Source organism: Dipodomys spectabilis, unplaced genomic scaffold, assembly GCF_019054845.1.
Source record: "Dipodomys spectabilis isolate Male_0828 unplaced genomic scaffold, ASM1905484v1 ptg000138l, whole genome shotgun sequence".
NCBI lineage: Eukaryota > Metazoa > Chordata > Mammalia > Rodentia > Heteromyidae > Dipodomys > Dipodomys spectabilis.
Genome location: NW_024870815.1, coordinates 373,862 through 396,442, shown reverse-complemented (window position 1 = coordinate 396,442; position 22,581 = coordinate 373,862).

Sequence of the window (22,581 nt, the reverse complement as noted above, 5' to 3'; positions counted from 1 at the left end):
AATGTTGAGCCATTTATTGATCATTTTCACTCAGTGTAAAGATCCCATTTTGACCGGATGAAAATGCTAAACGTATAAAGGAACAAAATATGATTGAGTTACAGTACTGTTTTTCCTGTTCCAGTGGCCAAGGACACTTCTGTCTTCACACAGAAAATTGAAACTTACTGAACAGTTCAACTTTAGAAAAAAAATACAGGAAAAGTTTAATAAAAGCTACATCTTATGGCATCCCACAATGGCTGTTACCAAAGGTATTTCAATAAAACCATTCCAAATAGACTGAAATAAAGTGCCTTATATTCGCAACTTCAGCTCTTCTGCCATATCTAGGGATAGATTATGTAGCATGAATAAACTACATATCCCAAGGTTTATATCAAAAAGCCTGTATTTTCTGTAAAGCACCAAGGACTTGGCAGTTAACAGATCCTGATTGGTGGTTGGAGTGTAGATAAACTACGCTCCAGTCCCGCTAAGGGACATGTGATACTTCCTGCATCTCTCCAGCCAGTTGAAAGAAACTATGTTTCTTTTCATTCTTCTTCCTGAATTTTCTTTTTTCTTGTTCTTTTTGCTGGTCATTATCATTGAAAATTTGCCTGAGATTTCTTTCTGTCCTCTTGTCTTCTTCATTATGTACATGGTGTATATGAACCACCTAATCAGTTTAGCCATTTTCCATTTTCACTATGGTGAGTCCAAATGTTAATTGCTTATTCTTATTCCTTTCTTGAGTTTTGACCTTGAGATTACTTGTATTTACAAGTGACCTCTCCTTTAGTGCAAGTCAGTTTATTTGGCTTTCTTTTTCTTTTTTAATCAAGAGGATGGCTACAGTGTTCTGCTAAACCCATTCCTTAGGATTCAACACAAATAATAATTCTACAAATCTGTATTATATAATTATATATTTACAATTCCCTAAGTTCATGGTTTCATACTTATCATGATTCTTTTAATAGACTTACCTGGCTTTAGAGCAAATAGAGTTGCAATTAAGAGCATCAAATGAGACACCATGAAAAAAAAAAAAAAAAAAAAACATTTCATTCCTCAGAAGCACACTTGTTACCAGTCTGAATGGATATGTTTCTGTTGTGCTTTTATTCATTTCTTATTTGTCAGAAATGTTCAGAGTGTTCTAACAGAAATAACCTAGTACAATTTCTCCAAATATAGTACTTTTATATTTGTCATAAAACTTTTATCTAAAATGATGTTTCCTATTTTCCACTAGGCTTTATGTCACTAGGGGCAATTATAGAGAATTATAACAGCCTGGTTAAGAGTTACCATTTTTTTCAGAAATTGGAAACCAGTTCTATTTATACTCAGCTTCTGGTTGAACAAAAAGTTGTCCAAGTTTTCCTCAATTCTCCTGAAAGTTTTTGAGTGGTTATCAGGAGTAAATTGATTTGTTTTGGGAGAAATTTTGTGAATACTTATGTCTTCTTTCAATAGCAATAATCAAATCAATGTTTCCATGTTCTTTGTTCTCACCTCTTTAACAGAGGCCGATTTTTCTCAATCCTGAGTGAACATTGGAATCACATTCCTTTTTGTTTCTAAACAACAGAGCCAACTGCTGAAACTGATCCTTTTTTTCCCATATGAAAAAGAGTTCTGTATAAAATGTTTGGCTTTTTCTCTTAGGACATGTCCTTAAAAAACCTCCTTATTAGCCAACCCATGTCACTATGTAAAATAGTTTATATTCCTGAACATCTTTCTCTCAGTTTCTCTAACTTACTGCTAAATTTTTCCTAAATCTTTTTCCAAACCGCTTATGATCATTTGTCAGCTCGTTCCTTTACCATACCCTCCTCCTCTCCCCCTCTCTTTTTACATTAAAAAATTCACTCACTGATATATTTGTAAATATTTATAATAATATCTGCTATGCAAATATATGCAGTTAATATTACTGTAAGTACCAAATACCCATACATCTTTATTTAGCATACATCCAGTCCTCTGATACTGAATCTGTATCACTAGCAAGATATAGGACATTGACTCTTAGTGTTTGGATTCTTTTGCTAAGTTCTGAAATTAACTTTTTTTTTTGGTCAGTCATGGGGTTTGAACTGTGGGCCTTGGCACTGTCCCTGAGCTCTTCAGCTCAAGGCAAGTGCTCCACCACTTGAGCCACAGTGCCACTTCTGGTTCTCTGGTGGTTAATTAGAGATAAGAGTCTCATGGACTTTCCTGCCCCAGCTGGCTTTGAACCACTTTCCTCAATCTCAGCCTCCTGAGTAGCTAGGATTACAGGCCTGAGCCACTAGTGCCCAGAAAAAATAAACCTCTTGAAATCACTCTACATTCTTCTGTAAACACTGCAGTACTAATTATATGGTTCCCCCCAAAGTCATTTAATGGACTAAACATTTGAAAATGTGTAGCCAAATAGTGTTGTTGATAGCTTCTATGACTCTGCTTAAGTTATGACTGACTATAAAATTACAAGGCTGTCTTAAATGGAAAGAAAACAAAAAGAAACACACACATGCACATACATTCTCATGCAAACACGTATTTATATATGTAAAAATTGTAATGTATGCTTACATATATAATATTAAAATCAGATTGTTTTATATATTGGTAGTAAATAGTAAAACGTGTTCAATATTTCCAACTTCAAACAGACAGCTTCAAGGAAATAATACAATTAAAATATTATTTACATATTTAAAACATATAATTATTTAGAATTTTAATAATGTCTATATCTAATTTATTTATTTTAAATCATATGCATTTAAATAATGTTTTAATTGAATATATAATATATTGTAATACTTGTAGATGTACTATGCATATGTTATATATATTATATAAATCCATATTATATTCTCTGGGCCTGGGTGCTACTATGCATATGTTGTATATATTATATAAATCCATATTATATTCTCTGGGCATGGGTGCTACTATGCATATGTTGTATATATTATATAAATCCATATTATATTCTCTGGGCCTGGGTGCTGTCCCATCCCTTTCTTTGATCAAGACTGGTGCTTTACTACTTGAGCCACAGCTGTTATTCAAACTTTTTCATTTTTAACTGGAGTTAAGATTCTCATGGACTTTCCCTTAGGGGTTGGCATTGAACCATTACTCTAAGATCTCAGCCTTGTAAGTATCTAACATGACAGGTGTGAACCATGGAACCTAGATTAAATAGTTCCTAGAAGATAGCATAGCAGAAGATAAGGGTTTCTCATACAATGCAACTGACTAATTCATGTAGGAGGAATTAATTGGAAAATATAGTAAGGATTAAGTCATTAAAGGTTTCAGAATATCCCACAATGTCTCTTTCTATGTGATAGAAATTACATACTCAGGAAACAAAGTGACCTATACTCATGAAAGAGTGTGCCCGAGGGACATAGTTTGGAAATCTGAGAAAATTTTGCTGTGTGTATATAAACAGAAATGCCATCCCACAGGTTTATTTAGGTAACCCTGTTCTAGAATACATCTTCATACATGGATCTAAGTCCAAGTGTTCCATTTTAACTCACAGGTTCACATTGAGAGACTTTAATGATGTGCAGAGTGAGGGGCAAAGGAAGTTAGCCCTAATGGCTGTATTAATTTATGAATTCCTCAGTACCAGTTCTAATATTTGTTTGGTAGGTCTTGCCAAGTTTATCTTTCACTCATCTTTCATCCATTTATTCATCCAGTTAATGCTTTTGTGCAGTCTGTGTCAATTCATGCACAAAGAACTTTTTCCATATTAGCATAAATTATGTCTAAGTTTCAAGGGGGCTGACAGCTATTCAAAGAAAATGTCACTTACAAAGATAAGGAGATTTGATCATTATCTCAAGAAATTTTAATGATGATTTATTATGAACCCTTCCTTAAAGCTACATTTTGTTTTCTGACAGCTGCAACAGTAAATGACATAGAGTCATGAACAAAATAAACATAAATACAAATACATATATATACATATATATACCAGAGATTTATTAGTTTTCTTTTTTCCAGTCCATTTTTTTATTATTATTATTATTAGAGTCTGAATAAGTACACTCAGAGTCTGTTTCTTTTTTTTACATTTTTTTTTTATTGTGAAAATACCATACAGAGGGTTTACAATTACCTGGGCAAGGTACTGAGTACATTTCTTATCAAGCATTGTTGCCTCCTCCTTTGTTTCCCCTTCCCATCCCTTCCCATCCCCCTTACCCAATCCTCCCCCCCACCCTGACCAAAGTTGTAAAGTTCATTTTTTGACATAACAACTTGTACATCTCATTGTTGCAATGGGTCCATCTGTATCCCTATTCAAATGATTTGGTTTTTTTTCCTTCCCCTCCACAAATTATACCAACATCAAATACAGTGAAAGCAGGGGTTATACCATGGGGGAGAGACATACAAAGCAACAAAGAAATTTTAGCTTTCTTGTTTTAAGTAATATTATATATGCTTATGTAAAGTTATGTCTAAAATATAAAGAATGCATTAACATAGATACATGGGCTAAGTTCATAATGCATGAGATAAATTTTTAACCAGATTTTTTAAATAAGATTTATTTGTTGGATAAGGAAATTGGAAAGAAAATGCTATCTGTGTAACAACATCTCACTAAAATGTGAGATTTACCACACTATTTCACAATTGATCCATGATCCTACAGGAAATTGTGATGGTTCTATATGTTGGCACACATACACACACACACACACACACACACATAATACACATACAAAAACAAAATACCTACAATATAAGTACACAATAGCAAAAATGAAAATATAAGAAAAGCCTGAAAATAGCTCACCATCAATATATACAAAACATGATTTTAATCTCTCTCTCTATATATATGTAATTTGATATGTTCGTAAATTTGTATTTCTTGTCTTAGTTATACTCTCATGCAAATTTAACAGAACACAGAAACTGAATAATTTATAAGAGCAGCTTTATTGACTGTTGTGTACACAGACTGGTAATTCTAAGATAGGAAGAAATTCCAATTGTAAGAGCTTTATTGCTGCATCATAATTTGGAAAAATGAGAAGGGCAAAAAAAATACAGGTGTGTTAACAAATTTATATAAAAGAAAAAGAAAGAGAAAGAGAAAAAGAAACAAAACTCATTCCTTAAGGAAAAGCGTAGCTTTTAGGATCCATTCAAAGTATAGATCTATCTTATTTGAATATTAAATTAGAAATAAAATGTTATGAGAAAGTCTAGATTTGAAAGAACCACCATTCTGATTCAACTGTAAACAAGAAAAAAATTCCATTTTGGGGGCATAGAAAGCAGGATAAAGAGCCACTCTAGGCCATATACTGAGATCATGTCTCTAAATTAAAAGATATATATGTATACATATATATGTGTATATATACATATGTATCTTCATATTACATATAATATATATCTCTGATAAATGGTAATTCTAAAGATTTAGAGTTGTGATAGGACTCTTTCTTGTTAACAACATCTTGTAGTGTTTTGATAATCATTATTCTGGAACTATACATGGGTTCTAGTATCTTGTAGAGATATATTTCTGTCACCATCCACATAATATAATCCTATACTTCAAATCAATTCAATTAAAGTGCATATCAAGATTACTTTTATTTTTACATTTACAAGATATATGTAGTTGTTAATGAGAAAATACATTATCATTACTGTGACTATTAATTAATATTAAAGTTTTACCAATGTTTATTCAGTGTAAATATCTCTTCTTTATATTATAGAATTAAATATGAGGTAAATGTTAAAACATAAATATATCTAGTTAAAAAATTACTGTAACCAACAGACCTTTACCAAATTAGTTCATTAAGATGTGATTACAAATAAGAAATACACTATTTATGTGGATTTGCAAAGATATCCTCTTTTTGAATACATACTATTGATATATATGTAAGATAATCTTAGTAATTATTTTATATGTGTATAAATAAAAATAATATAATTTTATATCTAGCCAGTTCTCTATTGCATATGTGCATGTACATATTCATATGTGTCTATGTGTACACACTAATTCTGAATTTAGCTGGTATTTCAGCGCTGTTTGGTTGTGTCCAAGTATTTGACTGCGGTTCCCAATTAGGTGGTATTTCCTGACAAGGCCTAATTAGAAGTGTTAGGAGCAAAGGGACACTCCATGTAAAAATCAATGAAAGCCATTTTGGTGAAGATAATTTGCTTATTATAGTGTGAGTCTGTCCTATCTTCTCTTGCTTTCTCCTCCACACTCTCATCCTTGAGACTCTCCTCCATCTGCTCCCTCCCACCTTCCTCCGTGAGGTAGCATTGCACGTAGGACTTTGTGAGATTCTGGCTTCTTGGTTTTGTGTTATTCTACTTCCAAAACCTTGAGTCAATAAATGTCTTTGATATCCTGTCGTAGTGGACTACGACTAACATTTTGCCAGGTTTGGAGAGACTTAAAATACTCGTGAGATGATCAGGAGGATTGTGGCTCCATGCCCTACCATGGAAAGGTTTATGAGACCCGCACTGCAACGATAATAAGTTTTCATGGGGGAAGGAGTAAGTGGTAAGAAGTGGAAATTGGAATGTCATGGTCCACATTGTCTCTGGAAAAAAGTGGGACCCTGTCAAAAATAACCAGTACTTAAAGGATTAGAGACATGCTTCAAGTGGTAGAGTACCTACTTAACAAGAATGAAGCTCCAAGTTCAAATCTCAGAACCACCAAGAAAATAACTAACATATCATTTATTCATTTTTTCTATAATTTAGTAAGGCATATATAAAATCATCTATGTGCCAAGTATTGTTCTGTTTTGCAGTCGGATGAAGGCTCTCATTCCTCTCCTTCCTTTGAAACACTCATACTCTAGGGAGGAGAAAGAAACACTAAGGAAAATCATAATTTCGACATCAAACCAAGCCAAGGTCTTAGAACATGTTTATAATCTCCTAGCTACTCAGAAGACAAAAGAAGAGAACTATGAGTTTGAGACCAGTCTGGGAATAAAATACAAACAAGAAGGCTTAGGATGTCACTTAAGTGCTAGAACACTTGCCTAGCTTTCTTTTTTCTTTTTTTTTTTTTTTTTGGGTCCGGTCATGGGGCCTGAACTCTGGGCCTGGGCGCTGTCCCTCAGCTCTTCAGCTGAAGGCTATTGCTCTACCACTTGAGCCACAGCGCCACTTCCGGCTTTTTACTTTTTGCTTATGTGGTGCTGAGGAATCGAACCCAGGGCCTCAGGCATGCAAGGCAAGCGCTCTACCACTGAGCCACCTTCCCAGCCCACTTGCCTAGCTTGAGCACATGGATTTAATCTTCATTATTGAAAACAAGGTACCCCAGCAATATCACATGTCACCAAGGAAAGCACAGGGTAACATTTGAGACTACATCTGAAGCATCAAGGTAGATGTTCTTAGCAGGTCTTCACTTGGAATTTAGAGATAAACATATTGGGATTTCATATTATTTCTTTTCTGAAGAGGAATATGCTTTAATATATATATATATACAAATCTATTTCTAATAGATCATTTAAAGATATAGTTTTCTTTTACAGTTCCAACTCTCTGTGTCTAATGATAAACAGACATGCAGTGCGTTGGGACAATGTCATACTAATATTAATCCACCCTGATGAACTTGGAACCTAAAGAAAATCCTGAAGTCAATCTTACATGGATTCCCTGAAAGCAGCTTAATGGGGAAAACTGGAAGGAGTAAAAGCCACTTAAGCTATTAGCTACTTAAGCTATCCATAAAGATTCCTAATAAAGCAAACAATAATAAATGATGGAGCTGGAGAGAGGTAAAGGTGGGCAGAGAGATGAAGAAAAAGATGCAGAGACACAGAAGAGAAAAAGAGGGTTTACTAGTTTTTTATGGTTCAGTTTAAATATTTAATTTATACATAGAGGTGTATTTTAATGATGTTTAATGCAATAAGGATAATCACTATGGTTCTGAGCTTAAGAGCATGGATTTTTTTTGTAAACAATCAGATTTCTGACTATTGTTCTGTCATATACCACGAGCATGACATTGGGAAAGTTACTTTAATAATAAAAAATAAATAAACTTTTTTGTAAACAGAGAAAAATATCAGATCTCAAAAGAAATAAGCCTTATAAGAGCTAAGTGTGAATCCATTACAATGGTACCTCGTAGAAAATGACTTAATATATGCTATATGAAAAATGCATTTCATGAAAGTGTTACCCAAAGTGCTGAATACAATTTCTCTGGTACATTAGTATGGCTTAATTTATCATTCCTTTATTGTGGGGCCTTTCAGGTGTTTGTTTTGATGGTAGATATGAAAAAAGTGATTTAATTAATGCCATCCTTATCCTCAGCCATTAATGCTATTTTTATGGTTACTTACTGACAGAGGCTTATGAATAATTGTATATGGCAATTCTAGGCTTTGAATACATGTTGAAAAATTATCAACAAAGAGTATGCTTGCTGCTAACCCCATCATTAAGAATGTCAGAAGTATTTATTTCACCATTTTTTTCCATAGCTCTGAATATTCATGTTCTCTTCCTGTCACAGTTAAGTTTTCTAGTTTGATAGATGGAAACAATACCCCATTGTTTTAATTTAAAATTTGAAACAGTAATAAAGTTGCATATTTTCCCAGAAGTACTGTTGAAAATCAGACGAGACTCTAAAAAAAAAAATAGCATGTTGTGATTATGCTCTATGTAGATGGAGTTCAAGATGGAGCTCCACTGCTGAATGTCTTGATTGCCACCTTTAAAATTAATTACTTTTTGTTTATACTTCTTCTTCTTAGATTACAATAAATCACACCATTCATGCAAGTTCTTACAGAGACTTAATTGCTTCTTTGAAAGGTTTGGCAGATACATCATGCCAGTTCATTAATGCACAGATGATTCTTTCACATTAAGAGAGACACATCGGAGCTCCACAAATGTCAAGGCAGTTATTATGCACAAAAAGCAGAAAATGGCAACCATCAAAAGGTGAGCCCCTTATTCAGTGGGGATCAAAAATAAAACTGCTGTAATTCCTTAGAGTAATAATGAAGAAATATTAGATTATTTTAAGGTCAAGCAAGGAGAAACTTGCATTTGTCAGCTTCGTCTCCTGGCAGAGGGACATTTTCCAATGTTCTTTGAGTCTGTTGTACACTTAAGTCTGAAGGTAGTACAGATTTGGCCTCTGAAATACACTTATATCGATTTGGTTAACTCCCTGGTTCTGAATACATGGTTTTAAATGTACATGCCTCTTTCCTTTTAGTAAGTAGCGGCCTACTGGGACAGATAAAAATCAAAATGTTGTGCTGTGTTTAAAAACAGACAAAGCGCATTAATACTGATGTAAAATTGGAGGTTTGGAATTTCAAACTCATTATTATTTAGGAAATCCAAAATCAACATCCCTTATTCTTTCATTACATGCTATAAAATTCTCCACTTATGTATCAAGTTGTTTAAGTAGTCACTTACGCCTTGATGAGTGTATGTGTATATGTGATTTGCCTTTAACTGGATAAGGTACTTGAATTAGATATGAAGTGTTAATTAAAATGCATCTCCTCTTAATAATATGAAAAAGATAGATGATTCTCATAATTTAACTGTGAAGTTGATTTAAACATTCTGTAACATATATAAAACAACATATATACATCTGATATATATATATATATATATATATCATACTACTACTTTCTACCATTCTCTTTCTTCCCCTCTCTGTCTCTGTCTCTGTCTCTCTCTCTCTCTATTTATATATATAAGGTAGATGAGATGGTGTTGATGATATACAGTAAAAAAGTACTGGGTTAAGTAGTTTTGTTCAATAACAGATGTTGTAGTCTAACCATCAAACTGTGTTTGGCTTTTGATTTATCTTCATTGATAAGATGATTTAAAGAAACCATAAAGCAATTGGTAAGACTCATCAGTGGAGGGAGTAATAGAGTTTAAGCCAATGATGCATAAAATAAAGCATTGGCATTGGAAATCCTTAGGCCAGCATGGTTTTGGAAGACATTATTGGTAACTTTTGAAACACTGAAAAGGCTCACCGTGAGGACTAAATTAGATCTACATTAGGCTCTTCAAGTTATTTTTATTGAATGCTAAAGTCTAGGCATCAGCAAAATAGATTTGTACACATCATTAGGCAGCAGTTAAGTAAACTTTCTAAACTCAGAGGTAGATTAAAAGAGTTGAAAAAGTGTACTGATCTTTAAAGAGAAATGACATCATTACCTATTCTGACGTCATGAAAACTAGTAAAACTCACTGTAAATTTACCAATGTCTAAATGAAACAGAACTTAAAATAAAGCTATTCATACATTACATAAGGTTGATAAGTGTTTGGATATTTAATACACATAAGATAGCTAAAGTTTATTATAACAAACTGTCTGGATTGTGTAGATATTTTCCACATTTATTAATATTTGCTATAGTTGACCTATGCTTTGTTATGAAAATGTAGAGCCAATATACAGACCAGAAATTTTATTTAATATTCCTAACTCAGTAGGATTGAGTATGGGAGTGAATAATACCAAAATATTTTACATGCATTTTTAAATTTAAATATTGTAAAGATGATGTACAGAGCAGTTACAGTTACATAAGTAAGGTGACGAGTACATATCTTTTTGAACAGTGTTCCTCCCTCCTTCATTTTCTCTCACTTCCCCAACTCCTACCCCACACCCTCCCAAGTTGTAAAGTTCATTTCTTTCCAACATAGTGTCTCTTGAGTATCACTATAGAATTAGTGCACCTTTGTCCCACCATTTCTATGACTCTCCTTTCCTTCCCCAAATCATATAAACTTATATATAAGACAAATGGTACAGAAACCAAAAGCAGTAACACCAAGGAACAAACTGAAAGAGAAAAAAAAAAAGAAAAAGAAATAACAAAACAGTACAGAAAACAGTAACAGCAACAAAATACCTCTTATTTCTATTTTACAGATTTAATTTCAATAAGCATCATTTTATATGGTATATGCATATGTTAAAATAGAATATTTAACTCATTAAAAGTTGTCTAAAGGGGGAGTTGGAACAAAAGGATATATGTGACCAAAGTACATTATAACTACATAGAAATATCCCAGTGAAACCCCTTTGCACTATTAATATGTTACAATATTCCTTTGCATGTTTAAACTACTGTTATTTTGTATACATTTGTTTCTGATCAAAGCACATGCAAAAAGTCAGTTGTTGATGCAAATCCTGTTTGTGTTGAAATACATAAACAGCAAATATCTTCGTAAATATTTTCTAGTTTTCAAGTTCCATTACAGGGTTCAACATAAGATCTAGAATCAAGTTCGAAGAAATATTAGTATATCAATTAACACATAATTTAAAAACAGAATATGAAAAATGTATGTATTTCTTTTTTTCTTTTATGATTATTCCCTAAAAGTATAATAATCTTGCTATTCTATATTTTTTCTTATTCCTCTTTAAAAGTTAAGTAATATAGACTTTAACAATATAGAATTTCAACATAACATCTTGTACATATCATTGTTGCAAAGGATTCACCTGTATCCCTATTTAAACAATTTGTTTTTTCCCTTCCACTAGGGGGTGGGGTGAGGGGAGGAGATGGGAAGGGTTGGGAAAGGGAAACAAAGGAAGAGGCAACAATGCTTGATAAGAAATGTACTCATTACCTTGCTCATGTAATTGTAACTCCTCCGTATAGTATTTTCACAATAAATAAAAAATATAGACTTATTCTGTTAATAGTTTTCAGATTTTGAAGAACAGAATACTTAAATAAAATTGTTTATAAGTTTGTAATATAAATCAGAAGGGAATACATAATAATTATTGAAGAAAATCATAATTTGATATAGATTGTTGTTCGGTTTAGGTCTTAAATGTCACCTAAATGCCTATATTTTAAGTAACTTGTTCACAGCAGTTGTGAGGCAGTGACACTGAAGAAATTAGGTTATTGAATTGTATCTTTGAACCCCTCATTTCTTTCTCTTTCCTTCCCAGATGTTGGAGCAGTTTTTCTAAAGAAAAACATACTCCCAACCATTATCTTCTAACTCACCACAGCCCCAAATGAACAGAAGCAGCTGACCAGGGGAAAGTCTACCTTGTTTTCAAAGGGATGATGACAGCACCACATGACTAACAAAAGTATAAAACACAGAGTCCTATTCTTATTTCTACTTATCAGAACAATGTCATGATTGAATTATAATGTGATTTCAGGCCATGACTTATCTTAATGTGGAACATAGGATACAGAAATTTTATTCTTAATTGAATACTCAAACAATGGAGGCAAAAATAAGAGTGGAAATTACAATATTAATAGCACTGAGAAAATCCAAATATAAATTAAAATCACATTTCAAGTTCAACCTCTGGAAGTAATTGTAATTAGTATTTATAACTGTATCTGTATAAATAATCATAGATTATTTTTCCTGCAGAAGAGCTCAATGATTACAAAATGGGTAAGAACATTGTTTTTTCTTTGCTTCTCTAAAAAGTACACAATGATTGAAAGTAGGAATAGGGCAGCTCATAGAAATTGGATTATATCTTCACCAACTTGAAGGTGAAGTAAAAAAATATACTGTAAAGTTTGTCTTCAACATAATGTCTTGTACATCTCATTGTTACAATGGGTAAACCTATATCCTTATTTCACCATTTTGTTATTTTCCTTCCCCTCCCAAATTAGAAAAAGCAGGGGTTATATTATGAAGAAAGTACATACAAAGGAAACAAAAAAAATCACACAGTACATTAAATAATATGTTAGAAACAATAACAAAAAAGAAAAAAGTTGAAAACGAACTTTACAACTTAGGGGGGAGGGAGGAGTTGGGGAAGTAGGGTGGGGAGGGATGATAGAAAAACAAAAGAGGAATTAACAATGCTCCATAGGAAATGCACTCATTACCTTACTCATATAATTGTAATCCCTCTGTACACTACTTTTACAATAAAAAAACATAAAAACATGTACTGTAGTGATACACCAAAGTAAAACCTCTCATAACTGCATGAGAGGTAGCAATGGAGAATCTTCCAACATATTCCTATCTCTAGTCTAGAAAAGTAAACTGAGCCAGGTGTTGGCAGCTCACAACTGTAATCCAAGCTACTGAGGAGGCTGAGATTTGAGGATTGCTGTTCAAAGCCAGCCCAATCAGTAAAGATCCTGAGACTCTTATCTCCAATAAACTAGTCAGAAAAACAAACAAAAATCAAACAAAAAATGGAAGTGGCTCTATGACTTAACCAAGGACAGTAGGTAGGCTCTGAGTTCAAGTACCAAGACCAGCAAAAAAAAGAAAAAAATGCAGGCTGACAAATTAACATTCATGTAGGTAAGTATATATACCAAATTCTTTATATATCTAAACTAATACTTCAAAGTAGATACGTGAAGGACAGAAACAGGCACAATCCTCAGAAGAAATTTCTTAGTGACAATTCTTCAGTATTACTTTTATTAACAAAACCTATGATACTACATAAAATTTAAATGCACTGAAATCAGTGGTATACAACGTAAACAGCTGTGGAAAGTAACTGTAGATTTATTGACTAATCTCAAACTGAAAACAAAATTTGTAATTTTGTTCTAGATAATTTAACTTTAACATTTCTTTTCTGAATGATTTTTACATATGAAGCAATTAGATCTGATCTTTACAGAATTGGTGCCTCATACTTAAATTAAGAAAACTTTCAGTAAAAATGGAAGGTAAGATTGTCAACTTTAATTGTGGAAGGAAAATGACATTCTTCAAGGCAGAATAAACAAGATAAAAATTACCAATATAGGAGGTCCTTATACATAACTGAGAAATGCCTTAATTCTTACAGAAAAAAATAAACAAGACTAAAAGTATCATAGAAGATATTCCATTATAATTTAAAATACATAAAGGACTTGATTTTTACAACCTATCATGTCAGTATTAAACCGTCTATCCTAAGTTTAAAATATAACAATAACAGTACCTTCAACTTAGAGAATATTGCAAATTCATACAAATAAATCTTCCCAGGAGGCATAAAGAGTTTCATTTCATTTCAAAGTGACCACACCGTTATTTTGGTGTTTTTATTTAATATGGGATGGAACTGTAAGTAATACAACAAAATTCAAGATAGAGAAAACGTAGTTTATAAAATTTAAGACACTAAGTTCAGTATAACAGACATTATGAAAAGGTACAGCCCTTCTATATACTGCTTCGTTTTTGAAAATACACATATCAACTTGACAAGGTCTCATATACATTATAAACATTTTATGAAACATGAATAGGGAAGTAAGGAATTTGGTTAGTAGGGGTAAGTTGGTCTCTTTTGTTAAGTTTATTGGATGGTTGGTTTTAGTTTGTGAAGGTAATAAATTGGGGAGACACATAATCCTGAAAAATGATGCACAAGTCTTTGGAATCCATAGCCAAATAAAAAACGGACAGTGTTACCCAATCTAAAACTTTGATAGAGAAAATATTATCAGAAGCAACCTTCTGGCTTACTCTGAGATTCATATCATAAGTACAATGAACTCTAGCTTCAAGGCAGCATTTATCTAAATATAATTCATCATGGTTTGGGATGCTTTATTTTACAGGATAAAAGTAAGCATTTTTTGCACATTTGCAGTCATTAAGAATAGTATGCTTGTTATTTTGGCTGAGCTTCTTTGATCTTTGTCCTCTTATTAACCTCTTTCCATATTTATTCACCTGTGTTATAACTGATGGCTCAATAATTTATTTTTCATTTCTTTTATCTGGCCACTTGAGAAAAATTAGGTCAGCAAGACCGTTAAGCTTTTGATGTTGTTATAATAAGATAACTTTTGACAGGTGAAAATAACTAAGAAAGGTCTGATTCAAATGCATGATATATCTAACTGAAGCAAAATATAGGTCTAAGTGAAAAATCATTCAAACAAGTAGCTGTCTTGAAATTTTATCTGTTGGGCTGTGATTACCGATGCAGTCCCTTGAAGGAATGGAGTCATCCCTATCTACTTATTTGTGTGCACTCTAGCCAGTCTTATGAATCAACTTGCAGATTTTTTTCCTTCTTTATCTAAAATTAAAATTATACATATTCACCCAAATATATCAGTGTAAATGTACTAAAATAATAGAAAATTCAGACTCTAATCAGTCACTGGTAGAATTGATCTATAAATATATTATGTGTTTTTTTCTCTAATTTTTGACAAATTTGCCATAAGACAAGTTAAAATACAGTTAAAATACTGGGCTTACATATAACAAATGAAGCTTAAGGGTTTAATTTCAGAGTAGGTAATAATTTTTTTCCAAAATTGTTTGGACAATTGTATACTGATTACAACCAACTTCATATCACAATGATCTCATAGTTACGTATTTCTGAATATGCAGTAACCAGATTTGTTAGTTGGGGCTGGCATTCCCCGAGTAGATTCACTTACATATTGAGTAGTTCCTTCATTATTAGCTAGTGTGATCTAGTGGCCTAGTGTTTCATTTTGTGTCATATTCTAGCAGACTATTCTGGACTTCTTCACATGTTCCAGGGAGAGTCCAAAGGAAGCACAGAAAAATTCCAAGTTTCTTCACAGACCAATTCAGAATGGACATATCATTATCTTGGTTGCTATGTAATGATAAAAGGAAGTCATAGTATATATGTTATAATTTTGTATGTAATATGGGGTAAGGAAAATATACTCTATTAATTAAAATAATTGTAAAATAACTGCAGAGAAATTTAAAGGTAGAGAGAGGAATGATTTTTATGTATTTATCTGGGCAGGCATATTTGGGGTATTTGTGTAGTATTATATGTTTAGTATCATTTTTTAACTTGGTTAAGTACCTGTACAAAATATGAAGGAAAATTTCTTCTTTTACATATCTTCAAGAGATAAATATATACATAATTCTATCAGACATAACATAGTTTTGCATATATATAGCGAGAGAGAGAAAGAGAAAAATACCAGTTTATAAGAACTGATGTTTATGAGTAGATATTAGAGGTTAGAATTTCAGATATTCACAGATAATATGCTATTAAAAATCTCTCTGGGTTGCGCTGGGAAAGTGGCTCAGTGGTAGAGTGGTTGCCTTGCATGCATTAGGCCCTGGTTTTGATTCCTCCACACCATATAAGCAGAAAAAGCCAGAAGTGGTGTTGTGGCTCAGGTGGTAAAGCACTACCCTTGAGCTGAGGAGCTGAGGGACAGCACCCAGGCCCAGAGTTCAGGCCCCATGCTTGACAAAAAAAAAATCTCAGTGTCAAGATGAATGACAAAAGAATGTGGATGAAATATTACTCATCAATAAAAAGGAATGATTCTATATCCTTTAAGGCAAAACTAAAGGAATTAGAGGTTATGCTTTTATAAGCCTAGCTCAGAAATCAAATGTCATGATTTCACTCATATGTGGAATCATAGGCCAAAATATAATAATATGCCATTATATTAAAAAGAATTATGGGAATTGGAAAAAGGAAAAATATATGAATTTTATAGGCATTGATATGTTCAAGTACAGAGTGTTAATGCATCAGAATAACATAGTAAACCTACTAAAATCTCTTACAAAGGAGGCAAGTAGACAGGATAGTAAAAAAGAAAAAAAGATAATGGAATGGAATTATAAATAAAAAAGATAATGGAAAGAGTTTGATCAAAAAATTTTGTGCTTCTAAATGGAAATATCACAAGGAAACACTTTTGTACAATTAATTGGTGCTAACAAATATCTATATTTGTACAAATAAGCAACCATTTTGCAATATAAATCACCTGATATTACATTTCTGATATTTTTAGGGAAAACAATAAACTCAGAGATATGAAATTTTGAAAATTAAACTTATTTCAATTTTGTGAGACATTTGTAAACTTTCGGAGTTTTGAAATATACAGTTGAGTAAAGGCAGGTACCATTTGTCCAAATCTTTCTCTAACTCACCTAACATTTCAAATAAGACTCTTCACGTGTTTATGTGATGTACAGTCTCTTCCGTGTCTTGTGACATTATTTAGTCTAATGAAATGTGATGAAAGCTTTACTGTGTCAATTCTGTGATGAAATATAACTTTTCTTCTTTCCTATCTTGCATCAGACCTGGCCTATAGAGGATGGCAAGTCCCATATAAAAAAGTCAGATCAATAGAGGTTTCCAAGATGAGGCCCAACCTTTATATAAAGTCGTTAAGATTAGCACTGATGAAAACACACATACACACACACACACACACACAGATTAGCACCAATGAACACACACAGACACAGAATAATTCTAGCTATATTATTATGAGTTATTAAATAATTTTTTTATATTGTGAACATACTGTACGGAGGCCTTCAGTTATGAAGGAGAGTTTAGCTAGGTACAGTATACTTGCTTGATAGTTGTTTGTCATTAGGGCAGGGCATACATCATTCCAGGCTTTTCTTGCTTTGATTGATTCTGCTGAGAAATCTGAGGTGATTCTAATTGGTTTCCCTTTATTGGTGATTAATCTTTTCTCCTTGACAGCTTTAAGGATCTTTTCCTTGGTCTGAGTTGATCCTGTGTGGATTACAATGTGACAGTGGGATGTCCTATTCTGGTCTGGTCTATTTGGGGTTCTAAAAGCTTCTTGTATCTGAATAGGCCTATCTTTTTGCATGTTTGGGAAGTTCTCTGCTAGGATCCTGTTAAATAGGCCATTAACTTCTGTTTCTAGGTGCTCCTCTATACACATGATCCTTAAATTAGGCCTTCTGATGGTGTCTTCCAAGTGTTGGATAGATTTGTCATATTTCTTGGGCTTGTCTTGGATGGCTGTATGTTCTTTATAATATCTAGGCTGTCTTCAATCCCCGAAATTCGATCTTCTGCATGGTCTAACCTGCTGTCAAGACTTTCTACTTTGTTTTTTATTTCTTTTCCTTCTAATTGGTCAGCTTTGATGGCTTCAAATTCTTTATTGAAACTTTGTTTTAGATCTTGTATAAACTTCTTTACTTTCTTAATTTGGTGTTCAGTGTTTATTCTCAAATCACTTAGTTGATTGGTTATGGTTTCCTTGGACTCCCATTCCTTCTGTTGGGTCCATTCAGCATTCCCTTTGTGGTCTCCCTGACTTCCTTCAGCTCTTTGTTAATGGATTCTATGAATGCCTTTAGTGATCTTTGCGTATTCTCATCCTGCTCTCTCAATTCCTGTGTTACTCTTTGCTTAGCTTCCTCACGTTCATGCCATTCCTGTAGTTCTCTTTGAGTGTTCTCAGCCTGCTCATGCCATTCCTGCCTTTCTTTATGAGTATTCTCAGGCTGCTCACGCAAATCCTGTATCAGTTTTTGAGTAGCTTCCTCACGCACATGATATTCCTGTATAAACCTTTGGATTACCTCCTCTCTCTCCCTATCATGCTCATACAGAGTCCTTTGTATGTTTTCAATCTTTTCATTTATCATGTTTGCCAGCAGTGTTTGTAGAGCTATTTGGGAACTCTCCTCTGGATTATTCATTATCTGTTCTGTCCCCTGATTATCATGAATGGAAGTTGAGATACCCGGACTTGCCATTTTTCTTGTGTTTTTCCAGCTTACTCTGCCCATTTGGGATGAAAATAACACCAGTTTTGTGCTAGAACACTATCTTAAGGCAAGCATCAACCAAAGTCTGAATTTGCACAGTCAATAGTCTACAGATACAATCTAGTTCAACAGATACATCTATTCAACATCAAACAACTATATATTAATGGGGTACGAACCACAAAGAAGAATTTTGGTAAACCAGGAATTATTAGGTTTAGGGAGAGATGTGGGTAAAAAATAGGAGTAGAGTGATGTGGTAAGGCACAGTGAGAGTTAACTACATCCTAATCTCAAAGCAGGAAATAAATTGGATAGGATGAAAGTAGAGAGAGAGCAAAAAAGAAGAAAGAGAAAGAGAAACAAAAGAGACCAGGGAAAATAGAAAAGCAATAATTAAAAATATTATGCAGAATCGAAAACAAAATATTCAGAGAAGAATGTGGATATAGTGAGAAAATGGGAGGGATATAGAGGTGTGAAAAACTTAAAAATAAAAATATTTAAAATATTATATAGGTATAAAGAGGTGGTACTGCTTTAAGGAATTTAAGTCTAAGAGGTTTTGAATTGATTAATAAATTTGTGGATTAAGTGTGTACACAATGGTGGATAAGGCCTAATAATCAACTACAGGTTTAGCTGAGGATGTGCAGAAAAACAATTAAGTCACATAAAGAAGAATGAAAGAGAAGAAAAGGTGAAAAGGATAAGAAAGAAAGAAAAAAAGATCAGAAGGAGAGCTAAACAAAAAAAAAGAAAAAAATTTTTTTGAAAAAGGAAAAAAAAAAAGAAAGAAAAATGCACACACACATACTCCCCTAAAATAAAACTCATAAGAGGAAAAAAAAGTTACTAGAAAACAATTTTTTTTCAAAAAAGGTAAAAATTAAAAATTAAAAAAAAGTTTTAGAAAAAATTTTTTTTACAAAAGGTGCAAAAAAACAAAAAGGAAAAAAAAGTTTTTTGATTTTTTTGGGAGAGGTGGGAAAATTCTTGTATCTCCCTTGTGTCAGTAACCGGCCTCTTGTTGGAGTCTCTGGTCTGCTTGTGGTGTTTGATTTTCTTGTGGCTTGGTTGGTTTCTTAAGTCAGTTTGTTTGAACAGGCAGAAAAATTCTCTGCTTAACCCAAGATTTTGTTATCCTCTTCCCAGGCTAGTTCAATCGGAGGGAGATCTGCTTTGAGTATCACAAAAGAGGGAAATGGCTTTTTCCTCAAGTTTGGAGATGCTGTGGTGAGGCTAGGTTCTGGGTTGAGTTGAGGCCTTTCAGCAAACAGTAGCTTTTCCCGGGGGCTAGTTTGTGAGAAACTCACAGAGCCCAGCCTGGAGCCATTCTCAGGGTTTCTGTTTACTGAATTTCAATTGATTGTCAAGGCTGCTAAAGGGAGGGGCAGACTCTGGCTCTTATTACCCAGTGAAGAAAGCCACTCCTAGGGCTGTCACCCAAGCTGGGTGACTTTTCCCTGGGTGGAGCTGAGTCTGGCAGGTCAGTTAGGTTCTTGTGACCTGCTAAATGACTCTAGTTTTCTTCCAAGGCCTGAGTTGGAGCTAGCAGCTCCGCTGAGCTTTGTACTAGGGGGGAGAGAGGGGTGGCCTTCCCTCCTCTGCTCCCTGAGAAGGAGTGAGGATGTTAGGCTTCTACTCATACCGAGTCTTGGTTCCTGGGTCATCTCTGGTCTGTGAACTGCAAGATGAAAATGTCTGCTCCTTGTCGGTTCTTGCTGGTGTTGAGTAGAATCCGCTCGCCCGCCACATCTTGCTCCTTTGTCCCAAACTCTCTGTTCTTCAGGTATGGCTGCTTCAGTCACCGCCAACACAGCTGCCACCGCGGTGGTGGCAGCTGCTGGCAAGTGCTCAGATCTGTCTCCTTGCTTGATTTTCCCTCTCTGGCCTAACTCTCTGTCCTGTGATGGCACACTTGGTGTGATTCTTTGGCTTAGGACTGTTCACTGGAACTCTAAAACTGCTTTCTATGCGAGAGCTTGTTTAGCCTCCAGCTTCTCCTCCACCATCTTCCCAGAAGTCTCAGAGTTATTAAATAATTTTAAAGAACTGGGTGTTGGCTATATTTTCTGAGGAGCAATGGTTGGTAGGTTCATTAGGGTCAATGATTACATTCATATTATTTCTTAACAGTTATAAGTCAAATGATGTCTTCATATTTCCTAAGGTCTGTAGCTAGAGAATGGAATGATCAAACATTATGACAACAGTGATAAACTTATGGTCTCCTGATTATATATTTATACGTAGGTATTGGAAACACACCAAGAGCCTCAAGGAATATTTTTAACAACTGGACGCTAATGAGCTAATATATATTAATTAAATGCAAATGGCCAACCTGCCAATGACTCTGTGAGGAATATAATGAAAATACACTTTATAATTCTATTTCCTGACACCTACATAATAGATAGGTAAGATATTGTCATAAAATTAATTTTGCACATGCACTATGTCTTTTGAATTCTTACCAACACTAATTAAAATAGAAGCCTCTGTCATTAATTATATTTTAATTGCAATAAACTTATGATTGTTTCTTCATTGTTAAAAGCAGTTAAAATATCCTGATAAAGTGGGTCTTTTGGTGAGAAAGTAGTGTTCTTTTTGTTAGGAAAATAAAATTAACTTACACTACTAATTCTTTTTAAATTAATGGGGCATTTATTGTGTGACACAAGTTTAATTTGAAAACAAGTGACAGCATATATAAATACAGAACAATTTGATAATCTCTATTGCTTATGGATATTTAGCCTTAGGATTTATATCTCAAGGGAAAGACTATTTCTATGTATTTAATACTTACACTGGTGCTCATTTTTGAGTGTTAGCATCTTGCAACCATGTTACAGAACTACCTCCTCCTTCTAGATAGCATAGTACTATACTTACATTCTGACATGAGAATATTAGACACATTGTAATTTATCTACAATCCTAATCCATCAGTATTATTAGGACTTCTCTCCAGGATTCTTTTCAATTCATGAAAGTTTAATAAGACATACTTTCTATTTTGGCATAGATAATGTAAGCAATCAGAAGATAAAAATAGATATTGCACACATTTTTTTTTAAATTCACAAACTCCTTTAATTTGTGTCTAAGTCAGCAGAATGTATTATGGGCCTACCAGCCAAATGTGGTATTTACCCTTATTTTATTGGCATTTCTCCTTGGCCTTCTCAATGTTGGCCTGCTATCTTTACTCTGTGGTGGAAAACTTGTTAAAAATAGACACGCTGAATTGTCCCTTTTGGTCAATTCCTTAGTAGCATTGAATAAACCAGGAAAAGAAAATATTGAACCAAGAATAGTTATGATCAAATGCTTTACTTAGTATGGAAAAATAACTTATAGTTATTGCATTATTATTTCCATATTTGAAATTTAGTTTATGTTATATCTATGAAACAATGCATGCATTGTTAATATCTAATCTAGATATCTAATCTAGATATCTAATCTAATATCTAATCTAATCTAGATCTTATTAAGTATATCATTCTTGGGTTAAGTATGCAATATTTCAGTAAGACAAAGTGTGTCCCTAGCCAGTTATTCATATTGCCTTTGAGATGTCAAACTCATGTTATTGGCTGAGATCTCATCTTTAATTCCCTCTTTTGGTGCTTTCTTTATTGGCCACTTCCATGGGGCATGGATTGAATTAAATACTCTGAGATCTTCCAGACTTTCCTCACATTAAAGTTCCAGAACAGATATCAAGAAGATATCAAGAAGATGGATTGTCAGGGTCATACATATCATGGGTCCAGCACAGAATTTTCAGAGGTGCAGAAATGTCAATTGGATAAAGCCACTGCATGTGGACAAAGATCATTCATGGACACAATAAAATTTTACTACCCCAAAGCCCACTAGAAGAGTTTATATTATTCATGTTCTACCTATTCAACTATGACTTTAACTAGCAAAGGGAAT